General features: G+C 42.5%; 1 protein-coding gene across 20 annotated transcripts in view; it reads right to left on the bottom strand.

The window, feature by feature from the left end:
- Nucleotides 1-13,333, bottom strand: part of MAGI1 (membrane associated guanylate kinase, WW and PDZ domain containing 1) — a 705,209-nt gene that overhangs the window by 372,138 nt on the left and 319,738 nt on the right. The gene's annotated exons all lie outside the window — the stretch shown is intronic.

The following is a 13,333-nucleotide window of genomic DNA, read 5'->3' as shown; positions in this document are numbered from 1 at the left end:
ACATTTCCCCAGGCAGCTACACTGGGGATTCTTTACAGATTCACAGATTTCCATCTATTCTTACAAACTGGGCAGTATTTTCCCTTCTTTCATTTGATTCCTTTCTTCCTTTCTCCCTTCCTTCCAAACAGCACTGGAAGACGTTGCCAATTCTTTCTCCCTGCCCTCTCTTGGTTCCCCACCTCGTCCTTTATGTTGTCTTTTAGAACTTCTACCCAGTAGCACACAGCCCTACAAAAAAAAGGATGCAAAGACAATGCCCTGAACAGTTGGATACTAAAAATCAGAAATAAATCATTTGAAAAACTTTTCTAACCAAAACATTACATAGTCATAAGGAAAACATGAGAAGACACAAACACAAAAAGATGGGCAAACAGCAGTCTGCCCACATGAAGACAACCAACATAACAACACCGTAGTAGATTTTTTTAAAGTGTGCACGTATGTCTAAAAGGTTGGGCTCCACCTCACTCTACCTCCTCTGGGGCAGTAACTTGTCTTATCTATGATTTATCCCCCAAACCAGCATGCAGTTGAGAGTAAAAGGGTTGCTTCTGATAATTAGGTCAGGACAAATGTGCATGAACTGAGCTGTCCCACCAAGCTAGTAAGCATAGTCATCCCAGTTACATTAAACTTGACATTCAAGTTCACTGGGCCTAGATCTTGATATGCTACTGGAGGCTTAGGGGATTTAGAAACTCTTATTTTGGTCAAGCACTGACTCTTTCTTGCCTTCCTGCTTTAAGAATCCTAATCCCTTGAGGTGCCTCTGGGTGATGGGAAAGAAGGTCACACACGTAGAAACGTAAAAGAGAAAAGCATGCTAATATACTCAAAAGTATCACTCCTCTTGTTCACACTATTCCAAACAACCCAGCAATGAACACTCCCGGCGTTAAATATTGCACACGGCCTCAGTTATTTTCTTATGGCTTTTAGTTGTTTGTTTTTGCCGTTTCTTTCAAACAGGCTTACACAGACTTGATTCCTGATTTTGGAGGCCTACTAAGGAATCTGTAGTTCCCTATTTGCCATAGTGTTTCTCAACTCTGGGCTTTTGTTTATGCTGTTTCTTCTTCCTGGAATGTCCTACCTTCTCATTCTGTCCTTAAAACTCGTGACCTCCACTGTGAAGTATTTATTGACTTTCCTCCCTTCTCCTCTAATCCACCTACACAAGGTCCGTTGCTCCTTCCTTTGTACTCCATGTGTTACTGATCAGAGTTCCTTCCACAAGGAAAGGATGGAGCCAGCCAACTTGTACAGTGATCTTGGGACACAGCTGGAATATCCCCACCTTGTAGGTCAGAAAACTGAACTTAGTATGTCATGTTATAAGCAGCCTAAACCATCATCATCCACCTCTCCTGGTTTTGTTTCTTTAAGGACTCAAATCATCCAGTGAATATAAAAACTCAGAGGAACAGCCGAGGATCTGGACAATCTAAAGAATTAGTATACTTCAGGCCCATCTTCTTTTCATCTGGATGTTAAACTCGGATTAAAAAGAAAAGACCAGATTTAGTCTGAATTATAAAATTTTAACATGACATGAAAGTCTCAAGAAATTCTAAATAAATTATAGCAGAAGTCTCACATGGGCAAATTCAGCCCTCCGCAGGCCCATACCTCTGCAAGGAAAAAGGCATCAACAAGTGAGTTTCCAGCCTCCTGTGTCTTGGGGATGGGGGTTGGGAGGGACTTCAATGGTGTCTTTGATTTTAATGGATATGAGCGGTGGGTACCCACTGTTCTGAAGGAAAGTCATATATGAGAATTTGGACCGCAAAGATGTCTGAGAAGAAACAATGTAGTATTAGGACATCCACGCTAGACGAGTTTGCCTGGATTGTGATCACGAGTTAGGAAGGATCTCAGGAAGACATGAGGGGAATCCTACCACAGAGCCTGGACCAGTGAATGACCAGTGTTCAACAGAACCTAGATCAGCAGTTCTCAACCTGTGGGTCATGACCCCCTTTTAACAATGAAAATACATTGCGGCATTAGGAAGGTTGAGAACCACTGACCTCGATGAACAGAGAAAAGAGACAATTCAGGGGCTGGGCATGGTGGCTCACACCCATAATCCCAGCACTCTGGGAAGCTGAGGTGGGTGGATCACTTGAGCTCAGGAGTTGGAGACCAGTCAGAGCAAGAGTGAGACCTTGTCTCAAAAAAACACATAGTGTGTTGTGGCAGACACCTCTAGTCCCAGCTACTCAGGAGGCTGAGGCAGGAGAATCCCTTGAACCCAGGAGTTTGAAGTTACTGGGAGTCATGATGCCACAGTACTCCACCCAGAAGAAAAATAAGATTCTGTCTCAAAAAAGAAAAAGGAAAGAAAAAAGAGATCATTCAGGACAGGTGCGGCAAGTAGTGACCCCCCCCCCCACGACCAACTCCACACCCCTGCATTGTAATTACTTTGAAGGAATGTTATCAGTTGTGCATATGCATAACAAAGAGCTAAGCACCAAAAAAACATTTAACCCTGAACCATCAATGCTAACGTCCATCCAGTAGGTGTTAAGACTTCTCTTGCCCCAAGGTAGATCCAAAGGAAAGCTGAGAATTCCCAAATGCAGAAACAGCGGGAGCCATATCTTTGTATCTATCTTTGGCTGTACAATCTCCAGGAGCAGCAGCTCTCAAAGTTTCAGAAGCCCTTTATTTACCCTCTTCGACATTACTCTCTCAAGCTCTTTTCCCTGCTCTCTGTGTCAGTCAGAAAGGGGCCCGGATTCTGTAGCCAGCACATTTGTTGCATATCCAGAAACTTCAGTCAACAGATAGTAAACCAGGATCTGTGCGTCCTCAACACACAGCCTCCTCTTTAAAGTACTTGCTCATTGACTTTAGAAAGTTAACAGCAAATGACAACATTAGTAATTTTGAACATGTAAAATGCACATGATAATCACAGTTTTGGTGGAGAACTTATGCTAAAGTGAGAGTAATGATCTTTATCACATAGGAGGGCCTCATTAGAACCTCAAGTATTTAATCTTTAGTGAAAGCAAGTGCCAGAAACTCTGTGCGAAAACTAGGGTGTTCTTGGATTAGAAAAAGCGAGAATTTGCTAGGCGTACCTGTGAAGATACACATTTCAAAAATCCCATCAACGGCACACACATCAGCATTTCAAATTAAGCAATCTGAAAACCCAAGCAAAGTATTGACAATTGTAAGCCTGCACAGATTGAATTAGCCCAAACTCTGTGTATTTTGGAAAAGACAATATGTGTATGAGAGCTTTCTTCTACCCCAACCAGGCTTCCTAAAAGCACATGAGTTTGTGTATAAACTCACACTGTCCTGTCAAAATTATAATGTAGGATAAAAGGATGCTAAGAGAAGTGGTTACCATAGCAACAAAAACCACCACACTAAAGATGTCTGAGTGGTTCTGTCTCATCTCTCAGGTTCCTGTCGGAATGACTTGCTCGTGTTATCCTTCAACCATCCAGAGGAACGTCCCTTGACGCATAACTGCCACTGTTCTCAATCACATGAATATGGTCACAACTACAAAGTGTTTGGGCAGGAAATGTGACTGCACAGACCTGCCTCGGATCACTCCCTACTGCCCACTAGAACGTATGGACAGGGGGACGTGTCCCTGTTTTGTTCACTGGAAAATCCCATCACCTAGCACAAAGCCTGGCACATAATGGTTCTTGCTATTTGTTAAACATGTGAATAATCACCACAAAGAGCTCAAGTTTCCTTACTTCATTTTAAAGTCATAAGGCCCAAGATGTGGCTAAGACAAAAACTCAACTTTCCAGTCAGCTGAGAAAAGAAACAACTCCAGAAAAGATTTCTGTGCAACGCAGTTTGATGCTTAATCCCTTCTGGTTGTCATTAAGTTGCTCCACTGAAGTAAAGGAGAGCACACAGTCAAGAGCATGGACTCTGAGACCATGTCTGGGTTTGAGACCTGGCTCTGTCACCGTGTGACCTCGAAAGGGTCACTTAACCTTGCGCCTCAATGCGTTCACCTACAAATAAGGAGAGTAATAGGACCAACCTCAAATAATAATTTTTTGGAGACAGAGTGTGACTCTATTGCTCAGGCTAGAGTGCCATTTCATCAGTCCAGCTCACAGAAACCTCAACGTTCCTCCTGCCTCAGCCTCCTGAGTAGCTGGGACCACAGGGGCCCTCTACAACACCTGGCTAATTTTTCTGTTTTTAGTAGAAATGGGGTCTCATTCTTGCTTAGGCTAGTCTAGAACTCTTGAGTTCCACCCACCTCTGCCTCCTAGAGTGCTAGGACTAGAGGCATGAGCCACCACCACACACAGCCCTCAAATAATAATTTGAGTGTAGATACAAAGATAAATAAAACATCCTCAATTTCTAACACCCGCATGGTATTATATATCTTGTCACATATCTAACAAGACAGCAGAAGGACCGCCATCAGATAGCCTTGTATTGTCTCAAATCTGTGGAACACTGGTGGCGGGGGCCTGACAACTCGGTCGCTCAGAAACTAAGGTTGGGAAGAGCATCTGTGGGCTAGGCTTTTGATATTTGTTGGCATAGCGTGGGGATGAAGGAATGTAAGGGACCCAAGTGAGATCAAAATCACGGTGCTGAAAAGCAGGAATTAGTATGTCTGCTCCTTCACTCTCTGCCCAGATTCTGGAATAAGAAGCAGAACGTTGCATTCAAGCCACCGTAAAGTGGGAGCGGCACAGCCTTAGCCAAGGATCTCAGACAAAAGATCTGGAGGTTATAGGATTCCAAGACTCTCCAAAGTTGGTTGTTCCAACTTCAAAAAAAATTCTGTGTAAAAACAGAAAAACACAGAACCTCTCAAAAAAAGTGAAGTGCAGGTAATTTAATTAGTAATCAATATGAAGGAAATTAAAGGAAAAGAGAAACTATCATTTAAAGGGTTAATAGTCTAGTGGCTTCTCAAATATTTTCTGATGCCAGTTTAGCAGGGGAACAGTAATTTATACGAACATATTCTTGGCAAAGTGAATATGGTAAAGAAATATAAAATTATGCAAAGACTTGTTGCGATTAAATGAATTACTGCTGCATATGAATCAGTCTTTTTTAAAGAAGCTATACAGTATAAAATAGACATAGTCTGTGGTTGATTAGATTTACATTTCTATCTTATTTAAGCTATGCCACCTGGAGAATAAGATAATTCAATACTTTTTTTATATAAAACACCTTGGCGTAAAATTTCACAATGAGAAACTATGGTTTTGAGTCATATTATGTCAAACTGGAAGTCTGGAGAATAGAATATTCAGTGTGGGGGATGCTAACCATTCACCTGGCAAAGATGCTGAGTCTCTGACAGGAGATAACTATTGCAATGTGCGTTTTTCTACAATTGAACAATAGATTAAGAAATTCTCTCAAATCTCTCAAGATTATACTACAAGGCAGGCACATACACTGTCCAGTTTTGTTACTGTTTTGTTGGGGCCCCAAGTGTCTACAGCATTCACAAAGCCCAGAAATCTCTAAGTAATGCCATTCTCAGTTCACAGATACCTTAAACATGGCTAGAGGGCAATGTCTGTGGCTCAAAGGAGTAGGGTGCCAGCCCCATATGCTGAAAGTGGCAGGTTCAAGCCCAGCCCCAGCCAAAAACTGCAAAAAAATAAATAAATAAACATTGCCTTTTAAAAAAATGGCTACAGAGAATTATGGTGTTTTATACTTGGTGATCTGAAAGGCGGCCCCAATTTCTCTAAACCATCCATAAATGTACTGAAAAGCACAACTTCTCAACCAGAGTTCCTAGGAATACTGATATCCTCAGCTCCTGGAGGCCTGACTGGGGCTTCAGGCAGGCAGGCTTTATCCTGTGAGTATCTTGACAGAGTTCCAAATCCCCTCCCAAGTAGCACCACTATGTATCACCCCGCTACCCATCACACCATTACCTATCACCCCGTTACCTATCACCCGACTACCCATCACACCGCTACCCATCACCCCACTACCCATCACACCATTACCTATCACCCCGTTACCTATCACTCCGCTGCCCATCACCCCGTTATCTATCACCCCACTACCCATCACCCCGCTACCCATCACCCTACTACCCATCACCCCACTACCCATCACACCATTACCTATCACCCCACTACCCATCACCCCGTTACCCGTCACCCCACTACCCATCACACCATTACCTATCACCCGCTACCCATCACACCATTACCTATCACCCCGTTATCTATCACCCCACTACCCATCACCCTGTTACCCATCACCCCACTACCCATCAACTTGCTACCCATCACCCCGCTACCCATGACCCCACTACCCATCACCCCACTAATCACACCATTACCCATCACCCCGCTACCCATCACACCATTACCTATCACCCCACTACCCATCACCCCATTACCTATTACCCCGTTACCTATCACTCCGCTGCCCATCACCCCGTTATCTATCACCCCACTACCCATCACACCATTACCTATCAGCCCGCTACCCATCACCCCACTACCCATCACCCTGTTACCCATCACCCCACTACCCATCAACTTGCTACCCATCACCCCGCTACCCATGACCCCACTACCCATCACCCTGTTACCCATCACCCCACTACCCATCAACTTGCTACCCATCACCCCGTTACCTATCACCCCACTACCCATCACCCCGCTACCCATCACCCCACTACCCATCACACCATTACCTATCACCCCGTTACCTATCACCCCGTTATCTATCACCCCACTACCCATCACCCCGCTACCCATCACACCATTACCCATCACACCATTACCAATCACCCCGTTACCTATCACCCCGCTACCCATCACCCCACTACCCATCACACCATTACCTATCACCCCGCTGCCCATCACCCCGTTACCCGTCACCCCACTACCCATCACCTCACTACCCATCACCTCACTACCCATCACACCATTACCTATCACCCCACTACCCATCACCCCGTTACCCGTCACCCCACTACCCATCAACTTGCTACCCATCACCCCACTACCCATCACACCATTACCTATCACCCCGCTACCCATCACCCCACTACCCATCACCCTGTTACCCATCACCCCACTACCCTTCAACTTGCTACCCATCACCCCGCTACCCATGATCCTACTACCCATCACCCCACTAATCACACCATTACCCATCACCCTGCTACCCATCACACCATTACCTATCACCCCACTACCCATCACCCTTACCTATCACCCCACTATCCATCACCCCACTACCCATCACCCCACTGCCCATCACACCATTACCTATCACCCCACTACCCATCACCCCGCTACCCATCACCCCAGTACCCATCACACCATTACCCATCACCCCGCTACCCATCACACCATTACCTATCACCCCACTACCCATCACCCCACTACCCATCACCCCACTGCCCATCACACCATTACCTATCACCCCACTACCCATCACCCCACTACGCATCACACCATTACCTATCACCCAGTTACCCATCACCCCACTACCCATCAACTTGCTACCCATCACCCCGCTACCCATCACCCCACTACCCATCACACCATTACCTATCACCCCACTACCCATCACACCATTACCTATCACCCCACTACCCATCACCCCGCTACTCATCACACCATTACCCATCACCCCATTACCCATCACACCATTACCTATCACCCTGTTACCTATCACCCCACTACCCATCACCCCGCTACCCATCACCCCACTACCCATCACACCATTACCTATCACCCCACTACCCATCACCCTGTTACTCATCACACCATTACCTATCACCCTGTTACCTATCACCCCACTACCCATCACACCATTACCTATCACCCTGTTACCTATCACCCCACTACCCATCACCCCGCTACCCATCACACCATTACCCATCACCCCACTACCCATCACACCATTACCTATCACCCCGTTACCTATCACCCTGCTGCCCATCACACCATTACCCATCACCCCGCTATCCATCACCCCACTACCCATCACCCTGTTACCCATCACCCTGCTGCCCATCACACCATTACCCACCACATGGCATGCAAAGGTACGGGGTAGTATGGAAAGGATACATTTCTAATCTGAAAATTTAAAACCCAAAATTCAAAGATATCTGAAAAAATCTAAAATCTGAAAACACTCCTGGTCCCAAGCATTTCAAATAAGGGACACTCATTCTGTAATTCCCAATAATGTTAACAGGAACTTGGAAGAAAACAAAATACATGAGATGAAGGAAATTCTGTGGTCAAATCAAAGCAATAGAAATGTCTTCACTATAGGATTATAAAAACTATTTAACATGCTGAGGAATGTGTTATAAGTACAGGATACTGCTACAATTCAACAGCTTAACTGACAGCACGTTTATTTTAATGGAGTTTTACTACAGTTAAGAGTTTAGTATACTAGAACACTCTGGATAGCTGAACACATGGGGGCAAAGGAAAAAAAATTAGAACACAGTGTGAGAACCGCTGCTTTAAACATTTAATTTGTATTACCTGATGAAGGAACTTTCACAAACATTTGAGTTACATTTGAATAATTTTTAAAAGGACAAATAAAAAAGAAAAGAGGAGTTATTCCAAATACGGCTGCCAATGAAGTATTTTATGATAAACTGGATGTAATCTGGGAGAACTGAATGATAGATCTGAATGGCCTAAATTAATCTTTCATTTTGCTTCTAATTTTTCCAGATGTACTTACACAGTGTTTCTCTCCCTTTTGTTTCACTCAAGGAGGAATTGGGAGTAACTCCGTGTGTGCTCTGGGCACTGGGCATTCAGTCTCTCTTACGGAAACAGAAAAGATAACGAACAAGGTTGCCAAGATGGAACTTCACTTTCATAGCAGCAGACGGACAATAGAAATGTAATTACACAAAATTCAGAAGCTAAAATTGCATTATACTTTGAAGTGTGATATATCAATCAGGTGACAGAGAATGCCTGCAGGTGGGGATGGAGGAGACATGACTGGGAGGCTACTCTTCAGAGGTGACACAAGAGCTGAGTCTGGGACCAGGGAAAGGAATCAGCCAAGCAAAGATGTGGGTGAAGAGATTTCTATGCCAGGCAAACCACTGGTGCAAATGCTTTGCGAGAGACATGAGCTGGGGGAAATGAAGACCAGAGTAATGGGAGCTAGAGCACTGTGTGTGAGAGAGAGGGTGGCACAGGGCAGGCAGGAGACCCTGTGAGGGACAGATTAAGGGGGACCACTGTCCCATGTGGATCTTCCTCTACAGGAAGCTGCTCAGCAGTTTTAACCAGGACATGATTTCTGGGGTTAAAAACTGCCGCTACTGCTGTGTGGGAAACCCTAGGAGGAAAGGCTACAGAAACGCAGAAAAGTAGTTCACCCCCAAACCCAGTAGGTCACTTCCTCACCAGGGCCTCAAACTCCAAATCCTGGAGAAAGGAGTCAAACTCAGTAGTCACCAGCTCAGCAAAGAGCAGGCATTGTGTGGCACAGTTGAACATCTACCCTTCAAACAGGTTTGTCCCAATAAATAAGACATTTGCTTTAGTATTATTTTGTCTAGGGCACCATTATTCTTAACAACCTTCTTTTAAATCTTAAATGAAAAGAGAGCTTGAGGATAAAACTTTTTTAACTACATAAGCACAATTCCTCTGGTAGAACTCACAAGTGCCTGGAAACCAATTATTTTTTTTTTAATAGTAGGCTTTACACCTTGATTCCTAATCAATACCTTCAAGACCTCTCTCCATGAAATGATAATTTACAGTGTTTAATGATGTTTGAGATTAAAAAGCATGACATATAGTAGAACTTGACCTGAATAAATCAGGCTTTGTGAAAATTTGGACCTGGGCTGGTCTATATCTCTGTTCTGCTTTATGCAATTAAGACAAACAAACAAAAATCTCTTCTACAAATTAGCAATTAACAAAGAATGGGGTGTGCTCTTCACTCTGAAGAGAACAGGCTATATAGAAATGTTTAGACTCGAGACGTTAATTACAAACTGCTCATCTATTCATCAAAACAGGTCACCCAACAATCTCTACTACATTATGTTGGTTTATTTTGAGGTTGCTTGAAATTAGAGTCAGTAAACAAACTATATCCATTTAAAAATATTTCCCGGTTGAAAGTTTTCAATGATTTCTGGTAACATTATAATGCAATTAGTACAAAAGTAGGAGGTTGGCTCGAATCATGTGAAATCACTATTAATACTCTGGGTATATGTGCACAATAGACAATAAAAAACTGACATATTTTATACACTTATAGATTTGGTTTTATCTGAATTTATAAGCAGATTAATCTTCTGCCAAAGGTTTAAAAACAATACTGAATCTAAATCTCCTAAAAGCCATTGTCAATCTTCCTTTATCTAACCAGGGGTGTCCAACCATCAGGCTGACACATGCTTATTTTGTAAGGGTGGTTTTTTTTTTTAAAGCTTTAGAATTTTTTTTTTTGCTTATCTATGGAGTCATGTATCATGAAAATATGCAGGAACTTTTTTTTTGTTTTTTGCTAATCAGCTTTCCTTTGTGTATTTAATGTGTGGCCCAAGACAACTCATTCTTCTAATGTGTGTGTTTTGGGGTGGAGGGGGAGGTTGGACACCCTTGAGTGCTCAACATTATATCCGTCACCTAGCAAGGTGAAATTCCTGGAGCAAATCTGTGTTTGCCATCCCTGAAATCTATCTTTCAGGTTCCCCATCACTAATGAAAGTGAACTTTACCTCCTGACATTTTCAGCTGGTCTGAGAATCTGGCCATACAGAGCCTCCTGAGAGAACCCCTGGATCCATCTATTATAAATACAGTATTGCAGTCTAAGCAGCAGACTGGACTTGATTTTAAAACATGCAAAATCAAAAGACAGCACCATTAAAATCACCATGTCCTCTGATCCTGCCACCTCTGATCTTCTGTTAACATTAGTTCATAGTGATTTTATTATAAATGTCTTAACACAATAACTAAGAAAACGAGGTGAAGGCTATGTTAACCAGTTTGATGAAAGTATTTCAAATTGTATATAAAACCAGCACATTGTACCCCATAATTGCATTAATGTACATAGCTACGATTTAATAAAAAAAGAAAGAAAGAGAGAGAGAGAGAGAGAGAGAGAGAGAGGGAGGGAGGGAGGGAGGGGAATGCTAGATTATTTTCTTTCTTTTGGTTGCCAAACACTTTGGGGTCTCATGTTCAATTAAAATTTAAAATTTGGCCACAACTACCAAGAGTCTAATTACATTTCTCAACATCTGCCTTTCTTTCTAAGCCAAAAGAAAATAATATTTACAGAGGAGCAGATTGAGACAAAATATACTGATGTCTTTCATCTGGTTGAATCAGTGAACATTTCCATGACATCAGCATTTGTCTTTTCGGTGGTTTATCACTTAGGAATGCTTTTGGCTGCAAATAAAAGAATCCCTAAAAAACAGCAGCTTAAATAGTGGCTTATCTCACCAAATAAGTGGCTTATTTATCTCACCAGTAAGTGAGTACCTTATTTATCTCACCGAAATATCGGGGGAGGTGATCCTTGCCGTTGATTTGGCTTCTCAACTACGCTGCCAAAGACACACTCTCTTCTATTCCACCATGCTCACCAAATTAGTTTTCCTTCTCAAGCCTATCCCCTCATTTTCACAAGATGGTTACTGTATTTCCAAGTACTATATCCTCATTCAAAGTAGGGAAGACAAGAGAGAGGCAAAATGATTTATCATCATGAGTATCCACCAGTTTTACTAAGGAAGGGCATTTCTCGCACTTCCCCTTATGTCTCAGTTGGCCAGAGGTGGGTCACGTGTACAACTCTAAACAAGTCACTGTTGAAGCAGAATCAGCTGACCAGACTGGCTTAGCCCAATAGTGATTCACCAAGTAGGACTAGGGACAGGTCTGCTTTGCCTGAGATCAAGTAACTGGGCTAACTAAACACAAAATCACGGTTCTGTTAGCAGCAACAAGGAGCGATAGCTGCTGAGTAGATAAGAACAGCAGTGCAGCCCTCAAGCGTTTCCTAGAATGGAAGGATCTATGAATAAACAAATAAACAGCCAATAAAGAAGAAACGTAATAGCACATCTGTTTCCTCTAACGCCTGAATATGTTGAGAGGCTGAAGGGTTGTCAGAGCTGCAAAAGACAATGAGTTATTGTCTAACTCTCCTCCTTGAATTTTTAAAAAAACTTTTAATAAGAAAAATGGTCACCTCTGTTGCAAGTTTCACCATATTCAATGAGAAGAAGCAGGAAGAATCAAGTTACATCTGGAAATATCTTCTAGCCCCCAAATTTACCGACTGGATAACTCAAAAGGTAACCACAGTGCAATCGGGCATTTCTTCCAGTTTCCCCAGAGGGTGATTTAAATGTCCCTTGAAAACATATAACCTATACCCCCATGATTTAATGAGTGATACAGAAAGCAATGGCTGAACTTACAAATACTCTGAGGAAAGAAACCCTGTCCTCAAAAGTTTTATAGCTCTGGAGCAAATGCAAGAATGTCTGTTTGCCAAGTCAGACTCACACAGAAATAATTTCTATGTTGTGGCTAAAAACACCGTCACACAGCCAACCTTAAAATGTGGCTGCAGTCTGACTAAAATGGAATTCTAGATGAATATAAAGAAATTAACATTATCGTGCATAAATTAGCAATTTTTAGTTCTTAAAATAGTAAATAGTGCTTCTTAAAATTTGGCTAATAAGTAAACCATACTTACTTATCTACAGGATTCAAGGGCTGAAAGTAGAAGAACATTGAATGTTGATAGTAGTCAGAATTGGAATGTAAGGTGTAATCTCCACTCTTGCAGGCACAGAGCAGAATGGATCTCTAAATTTAGAAATTGCCATGGGTAATACTGTTGGCAGTGATTATTTATGGCTCAGACATAACATCAGGATAATAATAATATCATAATTAAATGATTCTATTTTAGGTCTTGTGAAAAACTTTCCCCTTTAAGTTACATTGGTTCCTGGTAGAAAATATTCATGTCCACCAATTCAATTTAGCAAATTAGCTCCCTCTAACACTAACCTGTTCAGGAACCAAATGAATTCAGTCTTGACCTAAAGAAGATGAGGCCACAAACCTGACAGAGACAACAGAACCAAGAGAGAAAAAGCTTCTGTCTCTCTTTTCAGGGCCTCATTGCTAGGATTATAGTCCTTGTATATGGCACTTAGCAGCCCAACATAGCACACCAGCAAGCCAGACTTGACTCCCCTGATTTACACAGACATCTGGAAAGTATTTTCTAGGCACACACTAAAATTTCTCATTTGTCT

The sequence above is a fragment of the Nycticebus coucang genome, chromosome 8 (genome assembly GCF_027406575.1).
Source record: "Nycticebus coucang isolate mNycCou1 chromosome 8, mNycCou1.pri, whole genome shotgun sequence".
In the NCBI taxonomy this organism is placed as follows: Eukaryota; Metazoa; Chordata; class Mammalia; order Primates; family Lorisidae; genus Nycticebus; species Nycticebus coucang.
Note: the sequence above shows the minus strand (reverse complement) of the source record. Positions and strands in the feature narration are given on the sequence as shown.